This window comes from Heterocephalus glaber, unplaced genomic scaffold (genome assembly GCF_053883595.1).
Source record: "Heterocephalus glaber isolate CG9 unplaced genomic scaffold, H.glaber_assembly_v1.0 deba00001497, whole genome shotgun sequence".
In the NCBI taxonomy this organism is placed as follows: Eukaryota; Metazoa; Chordata; class Mammalia; order Rodentia; family Bathyergidae; genus Heterocephalus; species Heterocephalus glaber.
The window spans coordinates 43,396,704-43,414,159 of NW_028258320.1; the positions used below are offsets into that span (position 1 = coordinate 43,396,704).

The window sequence follows — 17,456 nt, forward strand, 5'->3', positions numbered from 1 at the left end:
AAATTCTGAACAACCCAATATCAACCAATGAAATTGAAAATGTAATTAAAAACTTATCAACTAAGAAAATCCCGGGCCCTGATGGCTTCACTGCTGAATTCTACAAGACATTTAGAGAGGAACTACTGCCACTCCTGTTTAAACTCTTCAGTGAAATTGAAAGGGAAGCAACACTCCCAAATTCATTCCTGGAAGCAAGCATCACCTTGATCCCCAAAGCAGAGAAAGACCCAACTGAAAAAGAGAACTAGAGGCCAATCTCACTAATGAACATAGATGCAAAAATCCTTAATAAGATAATGGCAAGCAGAATGCAGAAGATCATGAAGAAGATCATACACCCTGATCAAGTGGGATTCATCCCAGGGATGCAGGGATGGTTCAATACATGAAAATCAATCAATGTAATACACTATATCAATGGAGCGAAGGACAAAAACCATATGATTATCTCCATAGATGCAGAAAAACCATTTGACAAAATCCAACATACATTTATGATAAAAACCCTACAAAAAATTGGAATAGATGGTCTCTACCTCAAACTGATAGAAGCCATCTATGAAAAACCAACAGCCAATATCATACTAAATGGTCAAAAGCTGAAATCCTCCACACTAAAATCAGGAAAAAGACAAGGATGTCCACTATCACCACTCTTGTTCAATATAGTTCTGGAAACATTAGCCACAGCAATTAGACAAGAGAAAGAAATAAAAGGAATAAAGATAGAGAATGAAGAAGTCAAATTGTCTTTAGTTGCAGATGACATGATACTCTATATAGTAGACCCTAAGAACTCCACCAAAAGTCTTCTAGACTTAATAACCAAATTCAGTCAAGTAGCTGGTTACAAGGTCAACACACAAAAATCAATAGCTTTCCTCTACACAAATGACAGACTCACTGAGAGAGAAATAGAGCAAATAATTCCTTTCACAATAGTATCCAAAAACCTGAAATACCTAGGAATCATCCTAACGAAAGAAATCAAAGACCTCTTCTCTGAAAAGTATGGCACTCTGAAAAGAGAGATTGAAGATGATATCAGAAAATGGACAGACATCCCCTGCTCCTGGGTAGGAAGGATTAATATAGTGAAAATGGCCATACTTCCAAAACTGCTATATAGATTTAATGCAATTCCAACTGAGATCCCAGCCGCATACTTCATAGACCTCGAGAAAACAATCCAAAAATTCATTTGGAACAAGAAGAGACCCAGAATAGCACAAGCAATTCTAGATAACAGAGACATGGCAGAGGGTATCACAATCCCCAACCTGCAACTCTACTGCAAAGCTACTGTGATAAAAACAGCATGGTACTGGCAAAGAAACAGGCTTGAGGACCAGTGGAACAGATTAGAAGATGCAGAAACAACGCCAGGCACACTCAGCCATCTCATCTTCGACAAAGGAGCCAAACACCCTCACTGGAGGAAAGATAGCCTCTTTAATAAATGGTGCTGGAAAAATTGGGCTTCAACTTGCCAAAGATTCAAACTAGACCTGTATCTCTCACCATGCACTAAACTAAAATCAAAATGGATTAAAGATCTAAATATTAAAATAGAAACTCTGAACCAGTTGGAACAGAGGTTAGGTAGAACCCTTGAAGACATCGGTGTAGGAAAAGATTTTATGAACAAAACCTCAGTTGCCCGTGAACTAGCACAAACAATCAACAAATGGGATGTCTTCTTATTAAAAGGCTTCTGCACAACAAGAGAAACCATCAGCAGTGTGAAGAGACAACCCACAATGTGGGAAAAAATCTTCACCTGCTCTTCCTCAAAGGTCTACTATCTCGAATCTATAAAGAACTTAAAAAGATCAGACCTCCCAAATTTAAAGACCCAATCGAAAAATGGGCAGCTGAAATGAGCAGACATTTCTCAGATAAAGAAGTAGAAATAGCAAATAAATACATGAAAAAATGTTCAACATCACTGGTCCTTCGAGAGATGCAAATGAAAACAAGGCTGAGATTCCACTTCACTCCAGAAAGGATGGCTGCTATCATGAAATCAACCAATAACAAATGCTGGCGGAGCTGTGGGGAAAGAGGAACCCTGCTCCACTGCTGGTGGGAGTGTAGACTGGTGCAAGCACTGTGGAAATCAGTATGGAGATACCTCAAAGAACTAGGACTGGAAGTCCCATTTGACCCCACTATTCCACTGCTGGGGATCTTCCCCAAAGAATTAAAAGAATCATACCACAGTGATATATGTGCACCCATGTTCATAGCAGCACAGTTTGTAATAGCTAAAACTTGGAAACAGCCCCAATGCCCATCAACTGGAGACTGGATAAAGAAAATGTGGTTTTTTTATAAAATGGAGTACTACTCAGCCATAAAAAATGAGAAATTAGAGACATTTATAGCTAAGTGGATGCACATTGAGGCAATACTCTTAAGTGAAATAAATAGGACACACATGTGTAAATACCAAATAGTCTCTCTGATGTGAGAAACTGAAAGTGTAAATAAGGACTAAATGTATAATAGGTAATGTGAAATAGGAAGAAAAGGGGCAAAGGGGAAGGAAGTGGGAGGGCTAGGCGAAAGGATAGAAGGGAATGGGATTAATATGAGAAAATGGAAAAATAGGAACAAAATCTTTGTACATAGGGAAGACTGGAGGGGTTGAAGGGACGGCTGGGCAAAGGTGAAAAATAAGAACCAAGAGAGACTATGTAAAGGTGCCAATTTCCAACGATGAATGTCATTATATTGTATACCTAAAATGTACCAATGATTAGAATAAATAATCGATAATGCAAAATAGGAAGAAAAGGTCCAAAGGGGTAGGGGTAGTGGGAGGGGCAGGGGAAAGGAAAGAAGGGAAAGGAAAAATGCTGAGAAATGGAAAAAATGGAAATAAAGTCTTTGTAAATAGGGAAGGGTGGAGGAGGTGAAGGGAGGGCTAGGAATGGGGAAAACATAAGAACCAAGATGCACTATGTAAAGGTACAATTCCCAATGAGAAATGTAATTGTGTTGTATCCCTAAAATATGCCAATAAAAGAATTTAATACAAAAAAAAAAAAAAAGAAGAAGTCACACTATGAACCAACTCAAAACGCCGGTGGTAGTATATGATTCTAGGCCAGGGACTTCCTGCCAAACCATTTTAACCATTATATACAGGCATTGCACTCTCTCAAGCAAAAAATAAGACTGCATGTGCCACCATGCTTGGCTGAGTTTACCTTTTTTTTTTTTTTTTTTTTCTCACAGCCCCATAGGAAGTTTATTGTATCTTCAAGAAATTACAATACAGACTCCTCTCCCAAAGAAGTTTTTCAGAAGCAGGAACTGTCATGCAGATGGGTTGCTCATTTGTCATTTTCATAGTCAGCTGGGTTCTTCCTCATGGATTTCTCAAATTCCTCGGTTCCCCTTGTGTAGACAAGATAAAACACTACAAATGGCGGCGCCATGCCCAGAATGGACCCCCAAGTGCGGCGCAGCACGTTGGGGATCCCCTTGCTGAGGAGGTTCGGGAAGGCGCGGTGCTCAAAGGGCTACAAGCTGTAGGTGATGATGTGCCGCATCCGCGTCAGATTCCCAAACTGGAGGCCAATGGCTAGGGCGGCCTCGTGCACAGGCGTCACCTTGCCCTCAGCCGAGACGGAGCCACCGGACTCTCCCGTCACTTCCGGCGGGCTGGGTTTACCTTTATATGTGATTTTTTGCTTTTAAGATTCTGTCCTTGTGTTGGACTTCTGAGTTTTTAACTATGATGTTCATGGGGAGCTTCTCTTTTGTCATAATTATTTGGAGATCTATAAGCCTCACTTACATGTTGAGTTCTTTTTCCATGCTTTATGATTTCTATAAACAGATTTTTTATTCCATGTGTGCTGTCCTCTGATTTTTTCTAACTCCGATTAGCCTTAGGTTAGTCTTAGGGTCTTTTCACCATTGTTGGACCAATATTCCTTGCTTTCTTGTTGTTTTTGAGGCATCTCTGTTTGTATCATCTTATGCTTCCATTCTATCCTCATGGTCTGACAGTCTCTCCTCGTATTGGTCACTTCTCTTGTTCATGTATTCAGAATTCTTTATTTCTGGGATTTCTGTTTGGCACTTTTTCATGGAGTCTATTTCTTTGGCAAATCTGGATGTTTGGGATGGTTTTGGTCAACTCTTCTATTTTTTTATTTCATTCCTCTATAACCACATTGGTCAATTTGTTTGTCAGTTCCACTATGGGGTTATGTCATCTTTGAGCTTCCCAAGTTTCTTTGCTTCCTCTTTAATCGTTTTGTAGAGCTCAGCTATCTGGTGTATGACTTTCTCTTCATCCATGCCCCTTGGATCTGCTTTAGGAGAGCTAGAAGTCTTTCAGGGCATTTTGTTGCCTTGGTTTTTTCATCTTTTTTCTTTCTTCTGTGCTGAGCGTTGAGGTCAAATAGGATGAAGAGATTTTGTTGTTGGTATGAAGATCTCTTTAGTTAAATTCTATTTATCAGAATTATCACCCAGTCACATATAGCCAGAGTGTCCACCCTCTTCCCTTCTCCCTGTTGTCATAGTCAGCTTTCAGGCAGACAAGCCAATTTCCTCCCCAGCTGCAGGCTGATTATCTTCCTGCTTGGGAGTAATGAGGGACATCAGCTACCTTAGCTCATCCTCTGTGTCTCCAAGGATTCAATCTGCAGGTCCTAGCCAGTGGGTGTGGTAGCACCAACATTTTGCAATGTTCAACCTCTCTCTGCCTAGAACTGGGGGCTTCCCTTATTGATGCTGGGTGGTGGGTACAATGCCACAGATACACAGTGTTCCCCAATATTCGGGAGAATGATGAGAGAGAGAAATTGCCTGTTTTTGTGTTGCTGGCTCTCCCTTTCTTTGGTTGCAGGCTGTGTCTTCTCTGAGGCCCCAACCACAGTTTACTTCCAGGCTGGTTTCCTCTTTCAGATGGGAGGGAAAGTATGTAGGGAATCTATCCAAGGAGTCTGACTTCTGCAGTACTGCCTCCTTTCCTCAGGCTATTGGAACAACTCCCAAGATAGTGTGTTTACTGAGTATAAGGGGAGGGGTGTTTGGACCAGTGGCAGCCTTATTTCCCAGTCATTGTATTTGACATGTATTCCCCATTTGAGGGATGATGTATTTATCTGTTGATATCCTTATCCCCTTTTTGCATAATGTCCTTATTCACAGCCTGTACACAGCCTGATCCTAAATGCAACCAGTATGCATATGCCACACGTATATGACTCTGCACAGTTAAACTTGGCTGGACATGTAGGGGTTCATGCAGTAGCTTGGATTGAGAAAAGGGAAGCAATACCACTTATGCAGCTATTGAGGTATAAGATAGTGATGAGAATAAAGAAAGAAAATGAAATGGAAAGATTCAATGAATTTCAAAGATGAAGCAAAAGGCAGAGTCTTGCTGTTAGGAGTTAAGATTTACCCAGAAAAATGGCAACTCAGACCCAGTACAAATGTGAAATCTGCACTATGCACTAGTTTCCTGTTTTGGGCATTGATCAGAGACCGGAAAGTTCTGTGGATTTTTGTCCAGCACTATCAATTGGTCAAATTCAAGCTGCATTGGTCAAACTCAAGGAGAAAATCACTGTCCTGGGAACTGAATGCTCTTTAGCCCTCCATGCCTTTGCTTATGCTATGTATTCTGATCTTTAACTTCCTGTTCCGTCTTCCAAGACACAACTCAAAATTTCACTTTCTCCGCCAAAACTCACTGAACTGAAAAACATCTCAAGCTTGACAATTCCAGAATCTGGAGGTGACCTTCTTCATGAGCCAAAGGACCAAAGCAAGAGTTGTTAGTGGATCTGATAATAATCAAGCTAGATTATTACCTTTTCTATCCATTTCACATTCCTCCTTTTTCCTTTCAATTCCAGACAGATACTTTCAATACTACTAAATTATTAACAACTAAACATAAATTTTAAAATTTCTTCATTCTTGCTCCCTTCTGGAAACACTAATTCAAACTTTGCATCATAATTCTGACATGTCCCATTCATCCATTGACCCATGTGTTCATCTACCTTATAGTGGTTAATGATAGAGACTCTGAACTCCAACTGACTGGGTTGAAACTAAAGCTCATTCACTTACTAAGCAACCTTGGATAAATTACCCCTCTTAACCTCAATTTGCTCATTGTAGGATAGTAATCATTTTAATTTCTGAGAATTGCAGAAAGAATAAAAGGGTTAATGCATTTACAATGCATAGATGGTACCCAGCACATAGTGACCACTCAATGATGGGTATTTGTATTCATTCATTACATTGACTTTGATACTGTGGAAAAATATAAAAAACAAACATGACAGAGACCCTAACCTCAAAGAGCTGAATCTCTGACAGACAGACAAATAAGTACAATAGAATATCCTGGTACTAAGATTAGGCAAGTCTAAAGTCCTGTAGGAGTCCACAGAGTCCCCAGTTCTCATGGGAGAGCCTTCATTGAAAGTCACCCAGAAGCAGACATAGTTGAACCATGTCTTTAGTTTTGGCCTCATTGTATTCTGTCAATTTTACCATCACAGTGACATCTTTGTCTTTGACCCAAATTTTTTTTGTTTTGTTTTTTGTTTTGGTACCAGGGATCAAACTCAGGTCCTGGTGCTTGCAGGGCAGGCAGCGGAACCACTGAGCTAAATCCCCGGCCCTTGACCCAACTTTTTTGACTGCTGCCCTGGAATAATATCTGAACCTTAACATTGTTATTCCTGTTTGGTGTCCTAGATCCCTAGTGGCTCTGAAAGGACCAAGCTTCTTTCCTTCTTTCCACCTCTACAGTTATAATAATAAGATGATAACAAATATTCTACCCCCTGTTTAATTCAGAATAAAAGCAAAAGTCCTTACAAAGACCTCTGAGATCTTTCACCATAGAGTACCATCACTTCTCTGACCTATCTTATTATGTTCCCTTCTTTATTGTTTTCCAGACATTTTTGCTATTCTTTGAACACCCTAGGAACAGTCCTATCTCAGGACCTTTGCACTGGCTCCTCCCTCTGTCCAAAAAAATCTCTGTCCCAGAGTTGTCACCTTCAAATCTTTGTTTACATATTAACTCCTCCACTGACCTATTTAAAAATGCACCCCCGTGAAGGTTGACCAATGGTTGCTAAGTTACAGTCATATAGGAGTAAGAAGTTCTAGGGTGTTACTGCATAGTACAGTGAGTATAGATAACAACAATGCAGTGCATATTTTTAAAAGCTTGACTAAAGGATTTTGAAGGTTTCTGGCATAAATAAATGATAGATTATTATCTCAGGTATTTGTTACAGCAATGGAAAACTGACTAATACAACTTCTGAGTTTTCTAACCTTGCTCTCTTGTTTATAAAATATATGCTATTTTTATCATTCTCTGATTTATGTATTTGTGTTTATTTTCTTACTCTGCTAGACTGTAAGTTTCACAAGGAGAGAGATCTTTTTTCTGTTTTAGTCACTGGATAGCCCATACCAATGCCAGCACACTGCGGGTACTCAATAAATACTTATTAAATGAGAGGATATTGGTATTAGCAACTCTAGAGAAAGTTTGAGGCTCCACACATTAGAAAAAACAGAACTATCTCTCCACTTTTTAATTATTAAACTGCACAAGTGTAAAAACTCATTTTCATTTTACCCTTCAGTTAACAAAGCAGTAAAGGTCCTTGAACTTGCTTAATGAATCCATGAGAATGATGGCTAATTAATGTGAAGCAGTCTTGCTGCTCTGCCAGAGAGTGCCTCAGGTTGCCCAGAAAGCTGAGGGTAAAACAGGTCTCTTTCAGGCTCCTTGCATACCTGCCCACCTTCCTGCCCAAGATCTGTGGGGTATCTAAGGTCCTCCAAGAGGAGCAGATCCAGCTCCTGCCTGGGGACTTATGCCAGCTCCCAATTGTTCTTCCTACAGAGGGCCTGAATCTCCCACTGTCTCAGCCCAGGACCCTCACCCATGCCCTGGTTTGTTGGATTCCTCAAATACTGGTCTTAGAGCTATTTAATTGGAATTCAACTCTTGTGATTCTATCCAGGCTGACGGGATAACTCAGTTTGGACCTTCACCTGTAGAGTCTTCTCTTTGCCTTGCTTTTCCTGGTGGAAAAGCATCCAGTCTCTCTTTTCACAGAAACTGACACTCTGGCCACAAAACTGGAACAGATTGCACCAGTCAGTCTGGGTCTGAATCCAGGTAAGCCACTTACTGGCTGATTGACCTTGAACATGCTGCTCAACCTTTTGACAATATTTAATTTTTCCTGAGTCCTGAGAAAACAGAGAAGGCTAAGAAATCCCTCTACTTTTTTGTGATCCGAGAAAAATAGCTAATTTTGCAAAAGATTTCCCTGCCCTAGCATATTCCATGGACACAACCAGTCTTTATCCTTCCTCAGGACTCCCATAGGGCTCAGTCCTGTCTATATTTGCTTCTACAAAACCCCACGCCCTTTGCCTTTGAGAAGACCCTCATAAATGAGTGTTCTCTCTATTGCAATACCGTAAAACTCTATCTTTAATTTTCTTTCACACTTTTAAGCCTAAATCTATAAAAGAGGACAATCAGAGTCACTTCATGGGACCATTTGTGAGGGTTAAATAAAATAAAGAAGGTAAAGTACACTCGGTGTTCTATATATGTTTTTTTTCTTTTTTCTTTTTTTTTATGGTACCGGGGATCAAACTTGGGTCCTTGCGCTTGCAAGGCAGGTGGCAGAACCACTGAGCTAAATCCCTAGCCCTCAATAAATATTTTGATGGAATTATTGTTTCTGTTTAATTCTTCTGGCCCAGTTCTACTAGCCCCTGGTCTTTATGGTCTTCTATGCTAATTATATCTGATGGACATTCTTAGAAATTTAATCCTATCACTACACATTTTCTGTTATTGATAGCATTGTTATAGAAAGTTTTGCAAGGGTTTGGTCATGTCTAGCACTATTCAACCACTATTAACCCCACACACAGCCTAAAAGCCTGTCCCAAATGCCATCTGAAAACAGGGCTTCACTGATCCCTTTTCATTTAGAAATGGGGAGATCTGAACGACTTCCCAAACTTGCTCACATTTATCCTGTAAGATGTGGCCTTGCCTCTCCCTTTGAATTTGGTTCTTGGTAGTCTTTCCTGTTTTGAGTGTTTGTCACTTATTCTCAGGGGAGGTTGGGGACACTACTTTAGCTTGAGGGAGTACTAGAACTAATTACACCTTTTCTGTTCTTCTGCAGAAATTTACCAATACCCAGAATCGGGTCCTCTTGGAGGAGAACTTTAATGATACTCTCGATACCTAGGCTGGTCCCTAGAGCCTTCTCCAACTAAATCAAAACCTCTGGGTATTTTATAAAGCTCCCTATCTCTTTTTATATCCATCCAAAGTAGAGAATCACTACTGTAGACACTTCTATTGTTATATCAAAACTCTCTGGCATAGTTTGTCTTTCCTGTTAGACCAAGGCATTCTTTGGTTTGGTTTGGTACGAAGGATCAAACCAAGGGCCTTGCCCTTGCCAGGCAAGTGTTCTTGCACTGAACTACATCCCAAACCCAACACCGAAGTTTTTAATTTTCAATCCATGAACCACCCACAAGAATGATCAGAAATAGGCAACCAGAAACTATTAAGGATCTTTCTTTTTTTTCAATTTTTATTTTTTATTAATACATGTTCACATTGCATAATGATTACATTTCTCATGAGGATTGATACACAAACATAACACTTCTTAATTCTTTTTTAGTCTTCTTCCCTTCCCCTCCCTCCTCCCTCATCTCTTGATCCCCTTCCCATTTGAGAAAGATCTATCTTTAAGAATCTTTCATTCCTTGTCTAGGAGCTTCTTTGGAACCAGGCTTGCAGTATATCTGCTGCAGTAGCCTCGGTGCTACCATGTGGTAGTCATTCAATAATTACTTAACATTACTTAACAGTAAATTGGACACTAGAGAACAGCATCTTAAGAGGCAATGGCCAGAAATTCTTTGAGGAAATAAATGAAAATCAGGTTAAGAAACAAGTTCATAGTTTCACACAGAATCAAGAGATAGACAGCCGGATGTAGAGATAGATAGATGATAGATAGATAGTCTAGATAGTCTAAAAGTTTCCCAGTCTTTGGTCAGATATGTTTATTGTGAGGTCAACCCTACCAAACTGTAATTCTCTGAAAGTATTCAATCTCTGAGAAATCATCCAAAGTTTATTGTAATTATTCTGTCCAAGTCAATAGATTTTAAGTTTGTTAAAAATATTCATCAATTTCCTTTTGCTTTCACTTTATTAGGATAATCAAAGTTACAGAGAAGTTTTGAAACAGAAGTGCTTTAAAACTCTTTCTTTATATTTGAGCCTAATCAATTGAACGCTTATCATTGTAACTCACATGGAATACTGCACAAATTTAGAGATCAAACATGGTCATATCACTGTCATTTTTTCTAATTATTTACTTAAGGCCCTATCTGTTATTCTTCTAGGAAGTACAGTATCTCCTTTCCTCAATTATCCAAGATCCACGAGGAGGGAGTGATGATGAGATCATCATTAAGAAGCATCTGACTCCCCTTTTCCTATGCTGATTTATTTCTTGGGTAGTGTGGGCTCAGAAGGTCCTGTAAATATCCTAAATAGTGTGGATAGAGTAGTTGCTTCAAAAGAAAGAGCAATAAACACTAGGGACTGTTAGCCTTGAAGAGACCCACAGACCCACAGCCAATGAAGATAAACAGCAGAGACCAGCAACTTGCAGAAAATCCTGGTAGCATCCAGCAATAGCCAGCATGGAATGGCAGCAACTGGCAGCATCACTGACCAGCAACCAGCTATATTAACAGATAGTATCCAGCATTATCTGTTGTCCAGTGACATGGGCCACTAGCAGAGCTGTGCCGCACTTTGCCAGTGATTCATGATTTCCACCTAAATAGAGCAGAAGAACCCTTAACTAACTGGCAGCAGTAGGAAGATGTGGGGGCATCTCAGCCAAGGAAGAAGTCAATCCAGTTTCCAGGTTCCTACTCCAACAAAGGAGGATCATTTTTTTATTTTCTGATGTTTTACATCTGGGCTTGTTGACCATGGAAAGATTGTCCCTCCCTGGGCTGGCCAATCCCTAGAAAAAGACTCTTTGGGAGTATTATTTTCATATGCAAAATAACCTGCCCTAACTCCTTACCCCAACCATCTCCTCTCTCCATTTTTTTGCTTAGAATAACTATTCATCAGCCCTAACCACCCCAGGGGTAGTTTTCAAACAATTAGATATAATTCCTACATGCTGGAGCCAGCTGAACCTACTGTACTCACACCAGCCAACCCTAAACTGCTTCTTTAACTGTTTCTTCCCACAGAAGCCACAATAAAGATTTTTTCCCCATGTTTTTCAATCTCTCCCTTTGGCTCTTCAGTGGTACTTGTGCTTCCCCGTCTGCAATATGTGCAGACCTTGGTTTGGATTGCTCCCTTCTTTTAGAACTATAAATAATAAACTTTCTCTTCAATGGCATTTGTTTCCTGATCTCTGAAATGGCTTCACTGTTCCTGAAAATAATAAAACGTACCTTTTAAAACAGTACTGAAGCCTGGTGAGCTTGCCAGGTAATGGCTTCTCACTGACAAGAGTATCTGTGTTGAAAGCTGGTCTTATAAAGTCCATGTGGCCATACCAGGTCCCATGTCAGTGTGTCCCAGATCTCCACCAAAGCTGTGGGAAATCCTGAGGACAGTGAAATCCCTTTCTTCAGCGCCAAGCTTAGGGAAGAGTGGCACATACTGTTGCTTACAACAGGGTTGTTGCTCAGGGCTTTCAGTTCGCATGTCCAGGCACCTCCAGAGGACAAGACTGACAAAGATAAGACCAGCATCTGGTACTGGCAAGCCTGGTATTCATAGCTATCTTCTGATAAGACTACCTACAAATAATAAACTGACCCAGAGATTAATCCTCCATGGGAATATTTTAGGGGCGTTCATAACACATCTTTTTTTATAAAAAGAGAACCACCTGCCAAATTTACCTTAATTTTATTTAGGCATTTCAGAACTGTAAAAGAAGAAAGTTAATGTTGTCTTCTATCCTTCATGAGTTCTTATCAGGGACTCCCTACAGCAAGATAATTTGTTTCTTTTTTTTTTTTTTTTTTTTGGTACTGGGGATCAAACTCAGGAACTTGCACTTGCAAGACAGGAGCCAGAACCACTGAGCTAAATCCCCAGCCCGATAATTTGTTTCTTTCAGGAACCCCAAGCCCTTATTGCATTCTGTAGATCAGGATGATATATAAGTATCAATCATCTAGTCAATTCCTTCAGTCTTATGATTTGGTGTGACCTCTGTGCATACATGTGTAGTTAAAATTCATCTTCTCCTACTAATCTATTTTGTGTCAACTTAATTGTAGACCAACCAAAGAACCTAGTAGGGTAAAAGGAAGCATTTTGTGCCCCTACACTTGAAAACTGCCCCTCTCCATTACCCACCCACAATATCTGAAGCTCCAAACTGATTCTCCCTCTTCTAGTCTTCCCCAAAATCACCAAGAAATGCTCTAGTTTTAGCTTCTTAATCAGCCTTGTTTTCTTTCACTATGCCTGGCCTAACTGGGGTTTCCCATGACAACAAGGTTTCAGCTTTCAGAATGACTTAATATCAGTCCTATAACTTAGTATCAGTCCTACCACTTGAGATTCAGAGGAAAAAGAATATGCTCCCTTAGGACTGGGGATTTAGCTCAGTGGCACCGCGCCTGCCTTGCAAGTGCAAGGCCCTGAGTTTGATCCCCAGTACTGGAAAGAGAAAGATAGATAGATGATAGATAGATAGATAGATAGATAGATAGATAGATAGATAGATAGATAAAATATGCTCTCCTAGGTTATTCAGCTGAAGCCCTATGAGTAAAAGTGACAAAGAACACATTGGAAATAGAGCAACAAACAGAAGCTTTTTATGATGTGTATCATGCATTGGAGAAACTCACATGGGAGAAACTCAGTAATGAGTAACTCAGAGGGATGATTTCAACTTGTGGTTTATCTAGCATGGTCATGGGCTAGTGTGGGTCCTTGCTGCAATGATAATAGAAATTAAAACTGAGGCTCAAAGACTTTCAGAAAAATGATGCAGTGGTAAGCAGCAACTCAGCCTCTTCAGGATTCAGAATCCAGACACTGGAAAATAGCAATTTGGAAAAGAAAAAAAAGATACAGGTAGGGGCCAGGGATTTAGCTCAGTGTTTCCACTGCCTGCCTTGCAAGTGTAAGGTCTGGAGTTTGATCCCCAGTACCAAAAAAAAGATAGAGGTAGACCCCCAGAAACCAGGAAGAATCTGACAGGAAAACTAAAACCTGCGGAGAAATTGAAGAGACAGAACACAATGTGAAGCACAGAATGCAATCTGAACTTTCTCCTTAGCTTCTGGATTATGGCAATGGGAAAGAGAGTTCCAATCTATAGAGACAAAAGTGAAAGCTGTGGGCTCCAGAGGGCTTCAGGGAGAAACATGGCAGTGGAACAGACCAATGGATGTTGTGAACTGCAAGGAGACCACAGGATTCTGCTCTCATGAGTCTTTGACGTGCAAGAGCTGGTGAATGACTCCACTCCAAACACTTGCCATATTCCTGGACAGAGTGTACTTGTTCAGACATTATTCTAGGGGAGGGATGATTGTTTAAATGCAGATGTCAGAGCAGCCACAGCATGGCTTTCCTTCAGGGTTCCCAGTGCTATATTGCCACAGTGACTAGGTGAGAGACAGAGACAGGAAACAGCCATAGACAGGGAGCCATGAACAGGCCTGAAAGACATCCCCTCTTTCCAGGACACAGGCCCTGCACCCACAGTCAGAGCCAAGCTTAGCCTTGGATTTGAAAGTCACAGCATGGGCATCCTTGCCCTAATCATACTGCCTTCTGGAGCCTGCATCCAGCACAGATCTGAGGTCTGACTGCCTTCTCTATCTACCAATGTAAGCAGGGACACATCTTGATTTGGATACCGCCCCAAAATTATAGATCTGAGCAAAAAACCCACACATTCAAAATCAGAGAGAAAATTGGTGTATATGCATTTTCTTCTTTGTTTTGTTTTTGCTTTGTCTTTTTCTTCTTTCCTTTCTTCTTTCCTTCTTCACTGTGTTTATTTGGGTTTGGAAATTTTGCTTTGTCCTTCTTCCTTGCTTTCATCTCTTTTTCTTGCTTCTTTTTTCTCTTTTTCTTTATTTTTTCCTTTTCTCACTTTTTTCTTCCTCTAACTGTTTTGCCCTTATTTTTACTCTCCACGTAATTTCTTTTTTTCTCCTTAGCTTCTGGATATCTGTTACAGTACCTAGAGAACAACAAATTTGTAGAGATGTAACAAGATAATGGAAAAGGGATTTAGGTTTTCAGGGGCAGCAGATTGTAGGTAGGTAAATATATGGGGAAATTAACGGAATGTCAGAGCTAAAAGGATTATATGCATAGTCTTCCCCTCTAAGGTGCCATCTCTGGTGATAAGGTTGTTATCCTCTTCCTGGTACTGGGCATGGGGGCATCACAGGAGAATTAATGGTCTCCCTTGAGGCAGATTAGGAAGGGCAGTCCTCATCCTGCCTCTGCTTGTTCTCAATAGTCTTCACATCAAAACAATCTTCATGCCAGAGTGGCATATTTGGGGGTGGCATATTCTGAACCTGTTACTGGGTTTTGAGGTGGTAGAGTCTACTTATGGAGGTGGTTTCTAGGTTCTTTCTGTCCTGATCAAAGGATTGGTTAAGACAAGTACAAACAGTAGCAAAATTTTATTGAAAGTAGGACAAGAAATAGGCTCTGCAGAGCAAGTTTTGGCTAAGTTAAAATAAGAAAAGAACTACACCCCACAGCATGAGTGTGGGCCACCATGCAAGAGAAAACATAGTGGCCAAAATTCAGTATAGACTGTCTTTTTTGTATCACTCACTCTTCAGGCTGATATCAGGTTTGGGCTATCCAGTTGAAAACATGCTTGAGTTCTCACAAGAAGTCCATGTGCAGGGCTTTGGAAACTGTTCTGTTCATGTATTCTGGGATCTTGTCATGCCTCCTTTCCCAGCCAGTTTTAGCTATCCCCTACCATCCTGTCTCATTTCCCCCTAAGAAACATATCCCTATAATTCTTTTTCTTTTTTTTTTTTTTTTTTTAGTACCAGGGATCGAACTCAGGACCTTGTACTTATGAAGTAGGCATGGTCCCAGTGACCTACATCTCTGGCTCCTTCCCTATAATTCTTTATGGGATGCTGAGGGAGTGGAGGTCTCTGTCTTCTATAGCTTTTTTCCAGCTGGAAGGGGCTGTAGACCCTAACTACTGGGGATTGTGTGGTCTCCACCTACCTTGAGGAGTTGTGTCTCACTGGCTAGGTCGAAGAGAAAAACTGTTAAAAGACAATGAGAGCTGGGGAGTTAGCTCAGCAGCACCATGCCTGCCTTGCAAGACCAAGGTCCTGAGTTTGATCCCCGGTACCAAAAAAACAAACAAACAAAGACAGTGAGAAAAAATGAGTGACTATTGAGCTATCTGTTCAATGGGAGAAAGAAAGTAACTTTACTAGTATAGTTGGGGATGTAGAATCCAAATATGAGAAGGTCATATTTCCACACTTCTTGCGGAAGACAAAGTATGACAAAAAGGACAGTTAGATAAATTATCAAGAGACTGAGACCCATAGCCTTAGCAAGATTACCCACATAATAGATCTAATTAATAACAGGAGCCTCAATACAGTTGCCCATTTAAGCTGTAATGAATTAGCGTCATTAGTGAATCTACTTATCTGCACCTGGAGCAGTACTGGAGTCTTGCTCTCTGACGAGGACCCTCAGGTCTTCCAGAGGTTCTCAGGTATATCTTTCTTCTTAGTCCTGTGAAAATTCTAGTTACCATTTCCCATGGAGGATATTTCTAGCTTGTCACTGAATCACTCCTTTGAGGAAGAAGCAGAATGGTTCCTCAGGAACTGGGAATAAGGATAGGGTCATGAAGGGCTGTATGGCTGCCCTTCTTGACTTCCTGTCAGCCTTTTGATTTCCCAAAGAGTCTTTAGATATGTCTCCTTGGTGCTCTTTACAATGAAATGACAATGACCTGCTTGGGAAAATGGACTGCCTCTCAAAGTTGTAGAATTTTCTGCTTGTGCATTTTATACAATTGCTTATTAGTTAGCAGGCTTGCTCTTTCCACATTGTTGTATGGGCATATGGCACAGAAAGGCATATCTGGAGTCTGAATAGATATATAGCTTCTTGGTTTTTCCTAATATCAGTGCCCAAGTAAGAGCTATGAACACTGCCCTTTGAGCATAGGTCCTTGTTCCCTGAATGGGTTTGGCTTCAATGACCTGTTACAAAGTGACAACTGCACTTGTTCACAAGAATGGCCAACTTCTGGCCTTATAGACCTCAGAGAGGTAGGAGTAATAGCAGTTCAAGTTTGTCTAACAGCTCTGGGTTTGCCTAAGTGCATGGCGTGATACTTGGCAAGCCATTTCCCTGTTAATCCCGAGTAAGCTTTGGTCTCAAGAATTGCTTTGATCTGATGAGAGTCAAGATGCCTAGCTTCTGTCCTACAGTTAATTTTGCAGCTTCCTCTGTTACCTTCAATATAGCTGCTACTGCCCTTAGGCAGGGTGGCTATCCAGCAGCCACTCCTTCTAACTTTTTGAAAAGTATGCCACTAGCCAGAGTTCTTGTCCCAGCCTTTCGCTCAAGACACCCAAAGTAATTCCTCTCTTTTCTGATATATAGAAGAAGAAGAATTTTCTTTAAGTCGGGTATCTTATTATACTATGCAACAGGGTCTACCTGTTGGCTAATTAGGTCAGGGAGACCAGGCATAGTACCAACAGGTAAAATCCATTTTGGCCTTTGTCAGAATTTGAGAACTGCCTCCAATTTTACTAGTAAATCTCTTCCTAGCAAGGGAGTAGGCCACTATGGGACATGTAGAAACTCATGGTTAAACATTTGGCCTTCAAAGTGACACATTACAGCAGGAGTAAAGAATCTCTAACTAGGGACCCCCTGAAACCCAATTATGGCTATAGTTCCAAAGGAGGGTTTCCCAGAGATGAAGTCAAAACAGAATGAGGAAACTGAATTGACTCAACCATGATATCAACATTAACCAGGGTTCCTCATAGGAGATGATAATATCTGTGGACAAGGGCATTGTAGGTTCCCTTGTGTCTCCTCAGAGCAGGAAAAGAGGGTTTGGGCTGTTCTAGCCCCTCTTTGGGAACAAGAACAGTCAAACTTCCTGTGTCATGGGTCAGGCATCTTGGCTGCCTCACACATGAGGCAAGGCCTAGGCAGTGGCTTGGTGCAGTTGTGTGTCCAGTGTCCAGACTTCTTGTACTTAAAACAGATACTTCAGTTTTCCTTAGGTTTTCCCTTAGATGACCTGAGTGAGTATAAAGTATTGCCAATTGTG

At 40.7% G+C, this 17,456-nt stretch overlaps 1 pseudogene; it reads right to left on the reverse strand.

The window, feature by feature from the left end:
- Nucleotides 1-3,252: 3,252 nt before the first annotated feature.
- Nucleotides 3,253-11,663, reverse strand: LOC101709790 (cytochrome b-c1 complex subunit 8 pseudogene; annotated as a pseudogene).
- Between the last annotated feature and the right edge of the window lie 5,793 nt (nucleotides 11,664-17,456).